Consider the following 15,861-nt stretch of genomic DNA (forward strand, 5'->3'; position numbering starts at 1 on the left):
CCCCTAGTGACTTCTCTCACAGTCCTTTCCCCAAACTCAACTCTCTCCAACCCTCGTCCATCCCAGCAGGCCCCATTCACGGGCATGTGCACGTTCACATGCACGCTCTCGGTCGGGCAGCCCCAACTTCAACATATTCACACATCACATCGCTGCTCAACACATGGCTCTTTGTACAGGCATGATTGGAGGCACCGGGAGCACAGGGTGCACACACACACTGAACTTTTAGGTTTAACAGACATCCAGCTTGCTCCCCCCCTCCCCTCCACCCAAGCTCCGAGCAGGGGCCACGCCGCACAGCCCTCACAAGGGCTATATCCACATGGAAAATAGCCCTAGTTACCAAAGTACACAAATAAAAGTGCGATGGTCGATATTTCACAGGAATGTCCGTACAAATGTTGTATTGTTAGCTCAAAGATTCAAGTGTCTAAAAACTCACGATTCCTAGCTCGTGCATAGTTTAGAAGTCGATTTCTTGGATTCCTTGTAAAGCACAAAATCAGATTTAGATATAAGAAAATGAGTGACTTTGGTCGTCATCATGCTGGACTACTAAGCTTTGCCAATTTTTTTTTCAAGTCACTGACATGAATCGTGTGCTTGTGTGTGTCAGGTGAGATAAATCTTCCGTTTTAGGAGCCACTCAAAGCGACAGCTTCCCAAATCCTCAAAGCTGTAACAAGACACAGCTACAAAACTTTGTTGGGGTGTCCCCTCTGAAGAGGAAAATAGCCATTTATAGCAGTCAAAACAAGCGAACGGCACCCTGTAAATAAGCGCGACTACGTGCCGTGGCATTCGTCGGCACTCCACTACTTTTCTGGCTGTCTTTTGTGGGGGGAACACCGTCCCCTTTAAATGGCTCATAAAATAAGACACTTCCCTTTGACATTGTCCTGCCTCTCAAATGCTTTTCTTAGAGGGATGACGGGGGAGGTGAAAACGCCTCACAGACAAAAAACAGATTAGACACCTTGCCTGCCATCCTGTGCTCCTGAACCGGGCAGACATCACGGTGCAGCCCCCACCCACCGCTCGCATGCCTTCCCCCTTGACCACCCCCACCACCCTCCGGGCTTAACCGGTGAGGTCAAGGGTTAACAGCCACTCCTCTGAGAGAGGTCCTGTCCTCTGACCACTCCCTTGTCCCTCAGCCGGCGCATCCACCACACACGGTAAACCAAAGTCATCCAATAATAACGCCGCTAACAACCCCCGCAGACATGCTGGCAATTAAGAAGTGCAAAAGTCGCAAACACAAGCAAAACATATAAATAGGAAGACCAAGTGGTCAATTCACTCTATCTGAAGTCATGAAAGCCTTTAAAGGATCATTTCTGTACAATCCTGAACTCAAAACATTGCTAAAACCTATCAGCATCGCTGTAAAGGACACTAAAAGATAAGTGCATGACTGATTTCTTGCTTGTACCCCTAAATGGACCCCAGCGTCCTCAATTCTTGCACACCATCAACATTTGTAAAACATAAACGGAACCTTGGCCATAGATTATGTATTCAATTAATCCGCTTCAAATCACAAAGAATGTTCAGAATTTACTGTGACAATGTGAAGGCATGCCACGCCATAATTTTGTAGCAATTACCGGTATGTGAAAAACAGCACCAAATATAATAATACGTAAAGTAGCTGACGTGACGTGAACACAACTGCTGACTATTATTCAACATAATAAACTCCTTGCCATATGCAAAGGACAGCGCTGCCTGTCGAGTGAGCGTTGTTCACGAAAACTGTTGTAAATTTGCACGGCCTAGAGGCATAACATTCCCCTCATGCCTCAACATCTCTGCTTAAAGTGTAATTATCCCCAGATAATATAGCGTTACATTCTGTTCTGTTCATCATGCGCTATCCCATGAGCCATACCTGCATGCTTCGGAGGAGTCCGTAGGGACGAGGACTTCATATCATATAGGAATGAAGGTAATGTGGTGGTGAGTGGACGGAATTCCCCTACAGAACTATGGGCCGTTTAATGTGTCCCATACGCTGTTGTTGTTGTTTTTTTGTGCCAGAAGACTTGTGTCTTTTCTTTTGAATGTGTTTTTATTTGACATTTTTTAAATTCATTCTTTATATGGTGCCCTGCGATTGGCTGGCAACCAGTTAAGGGTGTACCCCGCCTCCTGCTCGTTGACAGCTGGGATCGGACCCTTGTGAGGATAAGCAGCTAAGAAAATGGATGGATGGATTCTTTATATGCAGAATATTTCGATTTTGTTTTCAACCTGGCTAATGTGCTGTTTTAAGCGGCACTATAAGAAATAATTCTGCCATCTATAAATCGGATTTCAAAGGACGGACATGGGAGCATTAGATATATATATACTGTATATATCCATCCAACCATTTTCTTAGTCGCTTATCCTCACAAGGGTTGCAGGAGTGCTGGAGCCTATCCCAGCTGTCAACGGGAAGGAGGAGGGGTACACCCTGAACGGGTTACCAGCCAATCGCAGGTCACATCGAGACAAACAGCCGCACTCACAATCACACCGAGGGGGAATTTAGAGTGTCCAATTAATGTTGCATGTTTTTGGGATGTGGGAGGAAACCTGAGAAAATCCACGCCGACATTGGGAGAACATGCAAAGTTCACAGAGGCAGGTCCAGGATTGGACCCAGGACCTCAGAACTGTGAGGCTAACGCTTTCCAGCTGATCCTCCATGCCAGATATACCATAATTTCCGGCCTATAAGCCACATCATTTTTCACACGCTTTCAACCCTGCGGTTTATGTGGCGATGCGGCTAATTTGTGCATTTTTGAGACCGGTGGAATACATGTGCCGAGGAAGTGACTTTTACCGGTCCAGCCCTGTTAGCGCTGCATTGGCGTGTTGCTGCCATGTCTCAGTGATTTTACCAGTAGGTTTTTTTTAAACTGGCCCTTTAGCGCGGGGCTAACTTTAGCGCGGCGTTAGTGTTAGCATTAAACTCTATGTGTACTGTCTTTCTTTGTACATATCTCGTGTTTCAATGTGGGCACTTGCGGCTTTTACACACCTGCGACGTATGTATGAACCGAATGGTATTTCCTTTACAAATGTACTCGCTATAACCAGGTCCCCTCTGTAGGCCGGGAATTATGATGTGTGTGCGTTGCTGGCGAGGATGTTGTGATTCCCGCGTGAGCAGTGAGAATTTCCCTATTTATGTATGCGTTCGGAACATGAGAAATTACATCAGCATGCCACTGGTGAGGATAAGTAGTGCAGAGAATGTTATTTGTGGATTGATGTATAATCTCAGTAATCACTTCTTGAAAAAACTGAACAAAATGGAGGGCCCAAATGGCTGGACACAGAAGACTGTTGTCAAAAGAATATAAAGTTAGCTATATTTGGGCTAAATCCTGGGGTACAGTTTCTTTCTGTAAAACTGTGGGTGTGGTTCTAGCACCCTATGAAAAAAATTCAACATTAACCTCACTCTTTCATTTTATATTTCCATACACACACACACACACACACACACACGCGGGACTGGTCATATGGAAATAATCAGGGCAGGGCCGTACTTCCACCTACTTTGTCTCCACACGTTACCCTTCTATATGATGCAGCCAAAGCAATAATGACTTTCAGTCTTTAACTCCATGAAGCGGTCTAAAAGCAAAATAATGTGCTGGAATGGTGCCCCTTAATCGGTCTTACAAAAATTGATCAAAGTAGAGGGAACAAACGTCAGTGATTGTCCCTGACTTTGCTTTCAGTTAAGTGTTTCAAGTGACGAGTAGTTATTATTTAATACACACCAATCGTATATAAATCTAGGTCAGCTATTACGATTGATGGCGCTTGCATGTGTCATGGCAAGTATTCATTATGACTATTTTAAGTTGGCATTAAGTCAGCTTCCTTTGTTCATCTGGATGAACTTGCACTGAGCAAGAAATTCCAAAGAAATGCTGTGGTTTGACCTGTTAGGGGAGCTAATTTTAGTGCTGTCCCATGACTCCATTCATTACTGGTGTGTTAACAAATCTCGAACGTTAAGTTTAACACTAACCTTTTACGACTAAATAAATCTGCATCCTCAACATCTATAGTTTGCCTACAAAATTTATCATTTTTTGTGCTTTTACTTGGTGTAAATAAATGTATTAGTATACAAGTCTGTTGCTGACTCATTCCAACTACTGATTGGCATGACTTTTTCATGACCGTTTATCACATGCAGCTATGCTAAACATCGCAATGCAATATTTATAGTTGACTTGATCGTATGACTGACTGCACCACATTAGAGAGTTTTGTCCTTGTGTCTAATGCAACAGCAAGACATTCACCGGAGTCAGTCGACGGGAAGCAGTCATTCTCACATGACACGCCGGGAAATGGATATGTAATTGTAACTTATGTTCTCGGCGACACGATCACGAGTGAACAGCTTACACAAACTCACGACTTAGTGAAGACACACAAAAAATGACACCCCCCGACTGAGACGCAAGAAGTGTGCGAACGTGGTTCACTTGTCAAGTGGGGATTCAAACTGACATTCAATAAAGGGTGCTTGTGAGACAGGCCAATATGGACACAAAGATGTGGCCAAGTGAGGTTGAAAATTGCCAAAGCATAGTTTGACCCCCCCCCCCAAAAAAAAAACATGCTGTAAATGCAAAGCATTATGTGCCACAACAAGTAAAAAACATTTACAAAGTCTTTCTGTGTAAATATTTAATTTCACAATGTAGCCCTATGGACGGTATATATTTGCGCCATATGTCAGGTGCAGCTCGTGTATGAAAAAAAAAAAAAATGCTACGCAGTGATTATTATCTGGTGTGTGATGTCATCCGGAAAATACGGGACTTTGAAGAAAACAATATAAAATTCTCGATAAGAGATTCTCTCTCTCATTATTGTTGGATTTGACAAAATTAAATAACTGACCTGAAACAGGAGAAGTTTAGTCTCATTTGACTTACAGACAATGAGACAAAAAATGAAATGTGCGTGTTTTTGCACAGTGTATGTAAGCTTCTGGCTTCAACTGGAGTACAGCAGATGTGTCTGGGTTGAATATATTCATATTTAGAGCCAAAGACCTTTTTTGGCTTTTTAGGTTTTGGGTAATGACAGTGTAAAATGTTTCATTAAATAAACTGCGGATTCACACTCTTCTGGAACGGAAATGTCAAACTGCCAAAATGTGCGTGGCACATGGTGTAGCCATCAATATGTGCGACTACTTTGAACAATATACATTTGATTTAATGTCTTACTTTGTCATGAAAGATGCAAATTATTAAAATTCTTTATTCATCACAATTTTCCAAGATGGTCTTTTGCATTCGAGTGCACACATACGGTAGATGAATCATTCTTAATTTGTTGTTACCGGAGTCCATTTCTGATTACTAAACTAGTCGGGGTCTCTTGCCAATTAAAATTCTCCACTTGTGAGCGTTCCAAAATGCTGTCATCCATGAACATTTACCCAGAAGTGCCTGGGGAGATTCCACAACATCACAGCAGTACTCCCACTCTGTTTCCCTCTCCCGTCCTGAGACGGCATCTCCAGCTTTGTCTCCGGCCACAAAAGCTCCCTGCCTACACCACTTCCCAGGTCACTGCTTTGTCAGGGTTTCAACTTGCTCCCAGAATTTCCCCAAGAGCATTTACAAACCAGAAAAAAAAAGGTCTACCACTGTTCTGTTGCCACTCACAAAATGTCCCACAGTTTAGCATTGAAATCATCTTTAGGCAACGTCTGACCTCGATGTGCAAAGTTGCACGACGGAAATATAACACCTAAACGCAGATGTTTATTTAACATGAAAGGATTTACTCTCCCCCCCCCCCCCCCGCCCATACTTTAGGAGAGTGGATGTGACAGTCACGGTTTATAAATTTCAAACTGAAACCTGTTTTTGTATTTAGAATTTTAAAAACCGCACTGCTAAACTGGGGCAAATGTGTTAATCATTAGTAAAAGACAAGGACTTATTGGTCATTCTCAAACCGAGTATATAAATGCCACCCCCCCCAAAAAAAAAAAAAAAAATGACATCAAAGTATAGCACAACCAGCATTGCCCAACATGGCATTTGATCTATAGCAACAAACATGACATGCAAACCTTAAAACAAAGGCACAGCAAAAACATTTATGATTTGCGCAATGGGTTATTTTCACTGATGTCACATTTTTGCTGAATTACCCATACACCACTGCGTGCCGCCATTTAACCGCTCTATCTAACGCGAACCAGTGTAGAAGTCTCTAGAATGCTCTCCGTTACGGTTTGTGTTTCACGGGCGTCTCGGGACTCAAGTACACAAGAGAGGACTTGCTAACCATCTTCTGACTTGTCTTGTGACTTTTTTTTGGTCAACTCTCGCCAATTCGCTGAAGCTTTTGCCAGAGTTACTAGCAGGCACGTTCTTCAAAGCCTCGCGATCCGGTAAACAAGTCTCGCTGCGTAAGCGGGGACATCGTCTAATGCTTCCGACCAAAGACTTTGGACGTTCTGCGGTTCTGTGCTTCACGGAGACTTGGCTTTGTGGACGATTGCCCAACGCTGCTATCACATTGCCAGGTGTCAACCTCCATCGTGCTGATGTGTCGCCGAGCTAACAAACCTCATCGATACTCTTTTCAGAAGGCCAACATTACAGTTAAGATCCTTTTTTGTTAGTCACTTGAAAGATTTGAGAATTTTCTGAAATGCTGGATTTGTTTATTCTTTTGTTTAGTCTTTCTGCCAGTGTCATTAAATTTTAAACAAATAATAAACATTTCATTTTGCTTGTGGTGAGATAATATACAGGTTTTACGTTTTGAAAAAAAAATTGAATAAATGGAGTTTGCCTCGATATAAAAAAAAAAAAAAAAAAAAACCATGACTTTCGTTTTCCGTGTTAGCATACAGGTAAGTGCTCATCCTTCGTGATTTCTGTCACATAGAGAAAAAGCTCAAGGGGCAGTCTCACAGTACTGCGCCTGTGAGACGCAGTCCTGAGTCCCATGATGTGTGTATGCCACGTAGCCTAATAGTCAGTCTGGGCTTGATGAGCTGTCGGTCGCGTCTTCAATAAATACAGTTAAAAACATAATGTCGTGAACCTTGTCTATGTATGAGTAAGGGATGCCACGTAGCCTAATAGTCAGTCTGGGCTTGATGAGCTGTCGGTCGCGTCTTCAATAAATACAATTAAAAACATAATGTCGTGAACCTTGTCTATGTATGAGTAACGGTGCTCAGGGATCGAAAATGGCCGCCATTTGAGGCAGCACAACGTGTGACCTCACATGAAAACAACCCATTTGTGGTGCACAACAACTTTTACCAACTTATTGAGCAGCAGTTTATCCAGGAATAATGCCCACATATATTATATTAAATACAAAAACAAACTTTGTAAATCATGAAACTTTAATTTCTACCATCACGACTGCAAAACAGCGCAATCATTCGGGAGGTATTGTCAATGAATCATGGTACGAACTCCGCTTATCTTCCAGATTTTCCACATTTCATTCTGGGCGTGGGCCTTTTGAACAGCTACCAACGTTTCGAGCGTTTGATCTAGTGCTTCTGCAACAGTCAATCATGCCTCTTAAAGTCCAATCTTGTGAGCGTGCGAGATGAAGTATTAAGGGGAAAGAGTGAGGCAGTGTTATGTTAAAGATTTGGAGAGGCGGGTAGGAGTTTCATGCACAAATGGAGAGAACAAGTTATAGCACAGCTTGATTATAACAAGTGTTGAGAGATGGGGAAGAGAAAAGAAAACACCAAAGACCTTTCTGGCTTGTCCTACTAAACCCCTCCTTAGACTGTGAGCAAACTCATGGCACGGACACAAAAATGACTTAAGGGGGGGGGGGTCATTATGTAAGGCCACGTGTTTTACAGTGGGACTCTTCTGTTCGATATTACAGTTGAGAGAGCAAATATACCATTTTGAAAAAATAAATAAATAAATAAATAACACTGACATCACCATGAGAACATTATTGCAAATAAGCCAAACACAAACTGTGTGCGCGCTGGTCATGTGGATTAAGTTGAAAAGAGAAACTTTTTCTGTTTTGGTAAAACGGCTTTTTGTAAAATTTAAAAAATTTATTATAGCACTGTCACAACTGTCAAGGTCTCTGCAGTCTAACTGACCGACTCTATATGGTCAAGCAGAACAACGTAGCTGTAACCACCTTTGACAATTTACTTTATAGACAGATATCAGATGAAAAATTGGCGACTAAACCTTGGTAATTTTTAATTTTATGGGTGATTTCTATTTTTTTATTACCCATCATTAATTATGTAAAGTTTCATTTTGTACTGACTTGCGCATGTTTGTTGAGAAGTAGTGCATTTAAAATACAGATGTTTTCCCAAACATGATTAATAATTGTGATTACAACACGAATGAAAATATTTATGATCATCATTTTGGCCACAATTGTGCCGCATTACTTCATCATTACGAACAAAATAAATAAACCATCTACGGACAACAAAGCAGCTGAAGTCCACCAGATGTTGGAGGAGAACATGGCCCAGCAAAGTGCCTCAGGCAGAATGAGGTCAGGTACAGGATTAGGTTTCTGGAGGCTCGGCACTACAAAGAGGCAACAAAGATTCTAATATACCTGTTGGTCCTTACGACACTGGACACCAGTTGAGACGACAGAAAGAAACCCATTCGCCGCAGACAGTTAAAGGGACAAGAAAGTTCTGATCCCCGACAATAATTTAAGCCCTGGCGGGTCAACTAGTGTTCCCATTAAACACATTTGTCTGGCAACACAGCAACGTGAAAGCACACTGACCAACTGAATGATTTGCAACCTCAGAGCCATCGTTAAACAAAGTATTCTTTGATGTGCGGGTTTCTTTTGCCTCTCGCCAGCAGGACCCTTGCCATCGTTTTCATTATGTTTTACGTTTCAGTTTTGCTCTAAACATGGCATCGGTTCACAAGTCGACCTCAGAAATGCACAGCAGCCAAAACCTGTCAAAGGTTTTTAGGGAGGTTGTTTGTTTGATGAAATAAAATGAATGAAAGCCTCCTGTTAATTTCTCAGTTATAAGAATCGGATATTCAAATAAATCTGAGCAAAAGCAGGACACAGAAGGATAATATAAATATTTGGAAATCTATTTAAATTGCACTTTTGAAATGTGAACTAAATGTAAGCAAGGGCCTCGTTGGAGGAAGATTTGATGTAGGACTTGGGAGTAATTAGCAGGGATTACAGCGCGTCTGGACAGGGACCAGCACCATGTTGCAACCCAAACACCAAGGCAAGAACTTGGCTCTGCTCCCCTTTTCTTTGAATTCTTACAAATCTCAAACAAAACCCACAAATCCCAATCACGGCGGCCATTACAACTGGCACAATCAATGCCAAAAGCTTTCATGAAAATCAATTGAACTTGAAATCACAAGTTTTCCACTATTATTACAGTTTACAGTGATGACTTCAGTTGGAGTCACTCATGGTGTAGTGGTACACCTGCCTGCCTTTGGGGCAGGCAGCGTGGGATCGATTCCCGCTCAGTGGTGGTGTTGATGTCTTCCCTGCGACTGGCTAGTGACCAGTTCGGGGTGCAGTCTGCCTTTCTCCCAAAGTTAGCTGGGGTAAGCTCTAGCATTCTCCTTGCATAAATACAGAGGGGTTGCATGAGGAAGGGAACCCAGTGTAAAAACTTTGCCAACCCTAACACCCTTTCGTACTCCGAGCAGTGATGTAGGAAAGGAAAACACCAACAGCAGCAGTAAAATGATGGATAGATGGTTAAAGTCACAGCCCAAGAGGTGTAGGAGTCCTACTATAAAAATACATAATTGCTATAACATTATCGAGGATTTTGGGTCCTGGAAGCCTTTAAGCACTGAGCAGATAACATTGAGTACAAAAAAAATATCCATTAGTCTGGAATTGAAGACAAAATTTATAAAAAAGATATAGGGTGACCAAGAGCATGTGAGTTCTACTGTATGGATTTGTGGACATGTCAACACATATCAAGGTTGTGGCACGGGAGAGGGGGGGTTCTTGTTTTCCACCAATTCATACGCATATTAGTATACAAAACCACAAGGCCAGGTTATCTGCTGACCGCCAGCCTCAATCTCATAGGCTCGCTCGGACCTAAAACATAACACAGTAAGCCAGTGCAGCCACTCAAGTAAACAACTGATATTAAAAGTTTGAGTTATGAAGTTATAAAGACGTCTACAGGGTATATGCAACCACAGCATGATGTAAAATAGGAATATGCTTGTGGGTTGAGGCAGTGAATCCTTTCACTTAGTGTCACAAACATACAGTATACAGTATATGCATATGTGCCCTCTCGCTCCTGCCTGGTTCCCTTTGTCACCAGGACACTCAGATCAACTTGCCCTTGTCCAAAATATTTCCTGTCACTCAAATACCCCAGTAACCCTCTTTTTCTCCGCATGCCTTGGTTAAATCCCCCAGATCTCTTTGTGGCCGAGTGCTCCCAGCTCCGGGGTTCCTCGTGTGTGAGGGGGGTAGGCAGAGTTACGGTATAAGGGGGTGTTGAATTTTTCCCACACACAGAAACATCCCCCATTACCAACACCACCTACCCAACTGATCTCTCACTCACTTGGGTATTTGGAGAGTTTCTGGCTATAGCTGAAGATGAGGAGATGGAATTGCAGCCCTTGTTGGGTACGCTGCTCTTAAACTCATGCTTCACACAGAGCATAATAAATGAGCTGAAGAGGGGAAACTTAACATTCCACAGTTTTACTGGTTAAAAAGGAGAGCGTTCCAAAACCTGGAATAACAATGCCACACAAATCCTGAGACACTTTTAGATTGAAAACAAATAATCCAATGAAAGACTTTTCTGAACATGGATTTGCTGTATTATTCTGGATTGATGATGAATATTTCTGGCATCCGGAGAGTCACTTATGTCTGAACTGCCCTGCTGTGTTCGCAGGAAGCTGATACAAGTGGGGAGGCCGAGCAGAGCTGACAGGGACGTGTGGCAGGACTCCCACCCGCCTTTAATTGCCCCCAGTCAAAGCCAGGTTCCCCATACGTAGGGCTCACACTCACCTCTCTAAATCCTGATTTGTTATTCGTGCTGACAGTAACGAATGACTTCCAGATCAGAATCAGTTACCTCTTATACAATTCTGAAATAGACATGTCACAACCCAACAAATGAGAATTCAGATTTGATTGTGAAATTGAGTTGAATTGAAATTGTGATTCCAATCCAAAAATTCTGATTTGTCATCGTTTTTTTTTTTTTTTTTTGGGGGGGGGGGGTGAAATCAAATGCCAAATTCCAGTCACCACCAATTTGTGAATAGCTTTACTCCTACGCCTTGATCTACAATCAAGCAATTAGTTAATTATTGTAGTAGCTTTCCGGTCCATTACGGTGATCAGCTCTGAGCATATTTACTCAATCAAACGAAATGAGCAAGGCAACAGGCAATTACACTCGACCTTTTCTCACTTCCCTTTTTGTGACCAAGTGTAAGATGTAAACAATGACCAAATGTGGAGCTAAATCTGACGGCAGAAAAATAGAAGGCCCAAAGACGAGGCTATTTTTATGAGTCACTCAACGTCAGTTGTGTGCTGGTATCTCCGAAGCAACATGCAGCAAACTAAGCTGATGTGCAAGGAATATCAGCAGTTGGTACCCTAAAAAATGAGCATCACAACAAACGTGTTTCATAATTTGAAGAGGTTCCATTAAGTAATCATGTGGAAATCATGAAAACGCAAGCGGAACGAGTCTGCACAGACTGCCACTGTGGCCAGTGGTGGTTAGAGCAGTCTGGACATCCGACTGCGCTGCGTCGTGTTCTGGCACATAGAAAGGGTGGGACACACAAGTGGCTCCACAGATGGGTTTTATCTTATTTAGTGTGATGAAATAATGAGCAAAATCGATAACAACTTGTGTGAGTTCACACATCCGTAACAAGGCCTCTCAGTTAGACCGAAAGCAAAGTGATATAGACGGAAGCAATCACATCACATCCACCGTGCAAGATAAACAAGCTACCAACATTAAGCAAAAGCAAAATCCGTCGATAGAGTACAGTGTATAACTAGAAAATATCTCTGCTAATAACCAAAATTGATGGATTCTTGTCTGGCTGGTAAATAATGTCATCCAGAATAGCATTGTAATATAATACTGTGTGTAATTTAATGTGAGGGACTACCCATTTATCTCCATGGTCTTCCAGCCAGTCGGGTTGGGCCCACAGGAGTCTGGCCTCTTACTGCACGCAATTTTTATTCGTCACATATACATATATGTGATATATTTCGCACATTGGTCCCATTCACATCTAATTAAAGGTCCCATGAAGGGCTGGCATGCGGCATGATGAGGGGAATGCCGCGCCGGGTCCTGGCACGTGTGCTGGTCTCAGGTCTGTTTGCCCCCCTTCTCTGCCCTGCCGGTCCTCCAGTTTTAATGAGTCATACACCCATCAGTGGAGGGACGGCAGTGTCCCCACGTGGGTCCCCACCTTCCTCTCCCCTCTCCCTCATTCCTCGCAGCAGGCGCAAAACATGGCCTTACTTTTGGCGGGCAATGACCTTTTTCTGGTGGCAGCTGGCTTCTACATTGGTACCTGTTGGTGCTTTGGGCCCCGATGGTCTTTCAGTCTGGGTGGGGTGGTGGCCGGGGTGGGGCATGATTGGGTGGTGGTGGTCCAGTACCCTTGCCCTTCCCTTTGGGACAGTTCAGGGTGCTTTGGTTGGGATGGGGGACCGCCCTGGGTTCTGGGGAGTGGGTGGAATCCCCCTGGCTTAACCCACCGTGGGAGGAGCTCGCTGTGTTGTAGCCCCCTCAGGAGTTTAGGGGGCTGGCCCTCACCCTTCCTCAATGTACTGGCTCAGCGACTCCGTACACCAGTTGACTATCATGCATGTGATATAGTGTTTGTCCAAAACTAAGTAATAATAAATCATTTTGAATGGGATGCTAGTCCAGGGAACTCATCAGGCAAGTAATCACAATCTATTTACTGATACGCTAATCAAAACCTAAGATAGTGTTATCTGTCAGATCAGAAGATTAGAAATTTACATATTCAGTTAAACTGCAACACTTAACTGAAGTGCTTCTTTGCATTTTGGGACGGATTTGAGTTCCACTGGATATAAAAACTTTAAATGACAACGACAGTAGTTATTGAACAGATGCTAGATGCTTCCAGACTAAACCCTCGTCAACGCAACCATCAATCAAAACATCAAAATTGCTCCTAAATAAAACTATTCAAGCAAGAAAAAGCAATGTCTGGAAAACAACCCGAAATCATAATCGCATGGTACTTGCATTGTACATTGCTTAATTGCTTTCCATTTTAAATCACGTAACATCATTGCATGTACTAAATTTGTGGATATTAAAGGACTAGCCAGTGAATGCATAACCAAGTGTAAAACTGAATCTTATGATAAAAGATTCAAGAGGGTGGTTCACATAAAACAAAGAGGGCCTTTTGATTTTTATGGGTTTGACCTTGAGAGACAGACAAGACATTTGGCTGGTTGTTTAATAGTTAATTATCACTGGAGTTCAAATACTTGGGCACAGTGCTTCTGAGGGGGGACCGCTAAAATGCTGACCTTTGGACAATAAAAGGCCAGGCAGGCTTTGTGTCCACAAGGTTCCCTCTCCAGAATTTGGAGACTTTATATTACACAGTAATAATTCCTGAGTAATAATGTCCGGTGAGTTGCTACTGGATTGGCTGAAGACAATGAAGGAGTTTCATCTTGGGGCAAATGTACACACTCGCATACAACCCGGGCTCCATTTCTCATTGGTATGTTTCGGTTGATTCAGGCAAAAATGGGGACGTAGAGCCCAAACCTGCAACAACTAGACTTACGGTTTTATGGATAACATCTGGGCCAGAATCCTACGAAAGGGACAGTTTTGTAGTTAGCCTTAACTAAAGCTTGAAAAACGAGACAAAAATGAAAAGGTAACGAATCACATTGCAAGAAAACTGACAAGATTAAAATTGACAAGGTGAGCCTTCCAAATGTACTCCCTTTTCCACAGAACTGAAATGGCTCGCGGGGAGAAGAAATTGGGCCTGGGATGTAGAATATGGAATGAGACTGATCCCATGTGATCAACAAGGAATTCACAATCTTAGCCTGCTGTTATTGTCCATCACTTAATTTGGTCTTCACTGAAGCAATCAGGGTTTCCATTTCACTTTTACTGCATCAGAACATCTTTATTGTACCTCTTGTCGGGCCTCGACAAAGCCCCCGAAGTAACATTAATGGTAACAAACATCCCTACTGCTGCGCCGTGCCAACAATAACAAAAGATGTCCGTGGTTGTAAAAGGCAGGTTTTTGAATCCTGTCCCTCCAATAAGAGTCATATTCCAATGGCCTGATTTACTATCAGTGTAGGAGTGCCAGTAAATGTTTCAAGAACTACTTATCAAGCACCTGGCAAACATGTCTCTCAAATAAAAAAGTAGCTGAAGTTATTCTGGAATAATGGCTGAACCTATGATTTGGAGCTCACGGTTGCTACTCACCTACGCGATATGGATCACTTCAAGAGCAGATCTTTTGAAGGAGTTTGTGGACACTCCCGACACGCTTTACTGACAATGAACCTTGAGACTTTGTAACGCTATATGGATGAATTATCTAAGTGTCCATCTAGGACAAAGGGAACTCCCAGGACATATAGACAACAGAACTCTATTGTAACCAAATAACCTGTAACTCACAAACCTACACAAGTCATCTGGATTTATACACAGCCTTCTTTCAAATCCCAAGGTTACGACACAATTAAATGTGACCAATGTAGACATGTTGGTGAATTCTCAATAATAATACTCAGCATCACAAAAATAAACAGTCTTGCATGCAATCCAAATGTTCTACTTTTTTGACAGCAGATTTCTCACTATTCAAAATAATCTCCAAGTAAAAGGCAAGACATTTTCACCAATAATGCAGTTGACAATACTTTGTTTTTAAGAGTTATACAAAGCACAAGAAATGTTGGTGGTGGAAATAAATTGCCACCAAAATGGATGACACATGTTGGCTGACTAATATCTCCACAGTGAATCGATAAGCAGAGAGCAATCGCAAAAGTTGTTTTTAAATTAACCCAAGAGTCTGGGTAAGTGTGCATATTCATTTAACCACCATAAAAAGGAAATGAGAGAAGGGAGGGATTTGAAGTATGTGGGCCACAGTGGAATTTCAAACCCCAACTCTGTTCCCCCAACTCCAACCCTCACTGTAAAAGTCACCTCCATTTGTTTCCATGACTTGTTTCTTTTTAACCCATAATTAGGGTGGGGGGGGTGTTCTTCCTATACTAAAATGGTTTTGTCTGATAACCTAGTTTATCGGAGGGCCCAAGCAAAACAATAACTATTCATAAATGTGACATTTAAATGGCTTTATGATGGCATAAATCATTGTATGTATTTTTTTTAAACATTGCACAAGCCTGTCTTTTTACTTTACCAATACATTGCTGAGTGACCCCTTTTCTGTAGCATATGAGCATATTTGACCAAGTGGGCATTAACAATAATAAAATTATAAAAACACATACTCCAGAAAACCTGTTCTCACTACCCCCAAATGCTGAACTAATTCCCTGCCAGCTTGAGAGTTTTATGGAGGAAGCTTGGAAATAAACACAGGCTGGCTTCTTTCAGTAGGGAGCACCCTGTGTGTGTTGATTATACCTCTCCATTGTTATGAATTGCCTTCAAGTATTTCCTAAATGAATGTTATTTTTACTGGCTGAAGCCCTGAAGTGATGCCAGCCACTCGCCAAACTGGAGAACACATC

General features: G+C 42.4%; 1 protein-coding gene across 2 annotated transcripts in view; it reads right to left on the minus strand.

Annotated features, from left to right (window-relative positions):
* Window positions 1-15,861, minus strand: part of gpc4 (glypican 4) — a 34,255-nt gene that overhangs the window by 17,342 nt on the left and 1,052 nt on the right. The window lies entirely within an intron of this gene.

Source organism: Syngnathoides biaculeatus, chromosome 11 (genome assembly GCF_019802595.1).
Source record: "Syngnathoides biaculeatus isolate LvHL_M chromosome 11, ASM1980259v1, whole genome shotgun sequence".
NCBI lineage: Eukaryota > Metazoa > Chordata > Actinopteri > Syngnathiformes > Syngnathidae > Syngnathoides > Syngnathoides biaculeatus.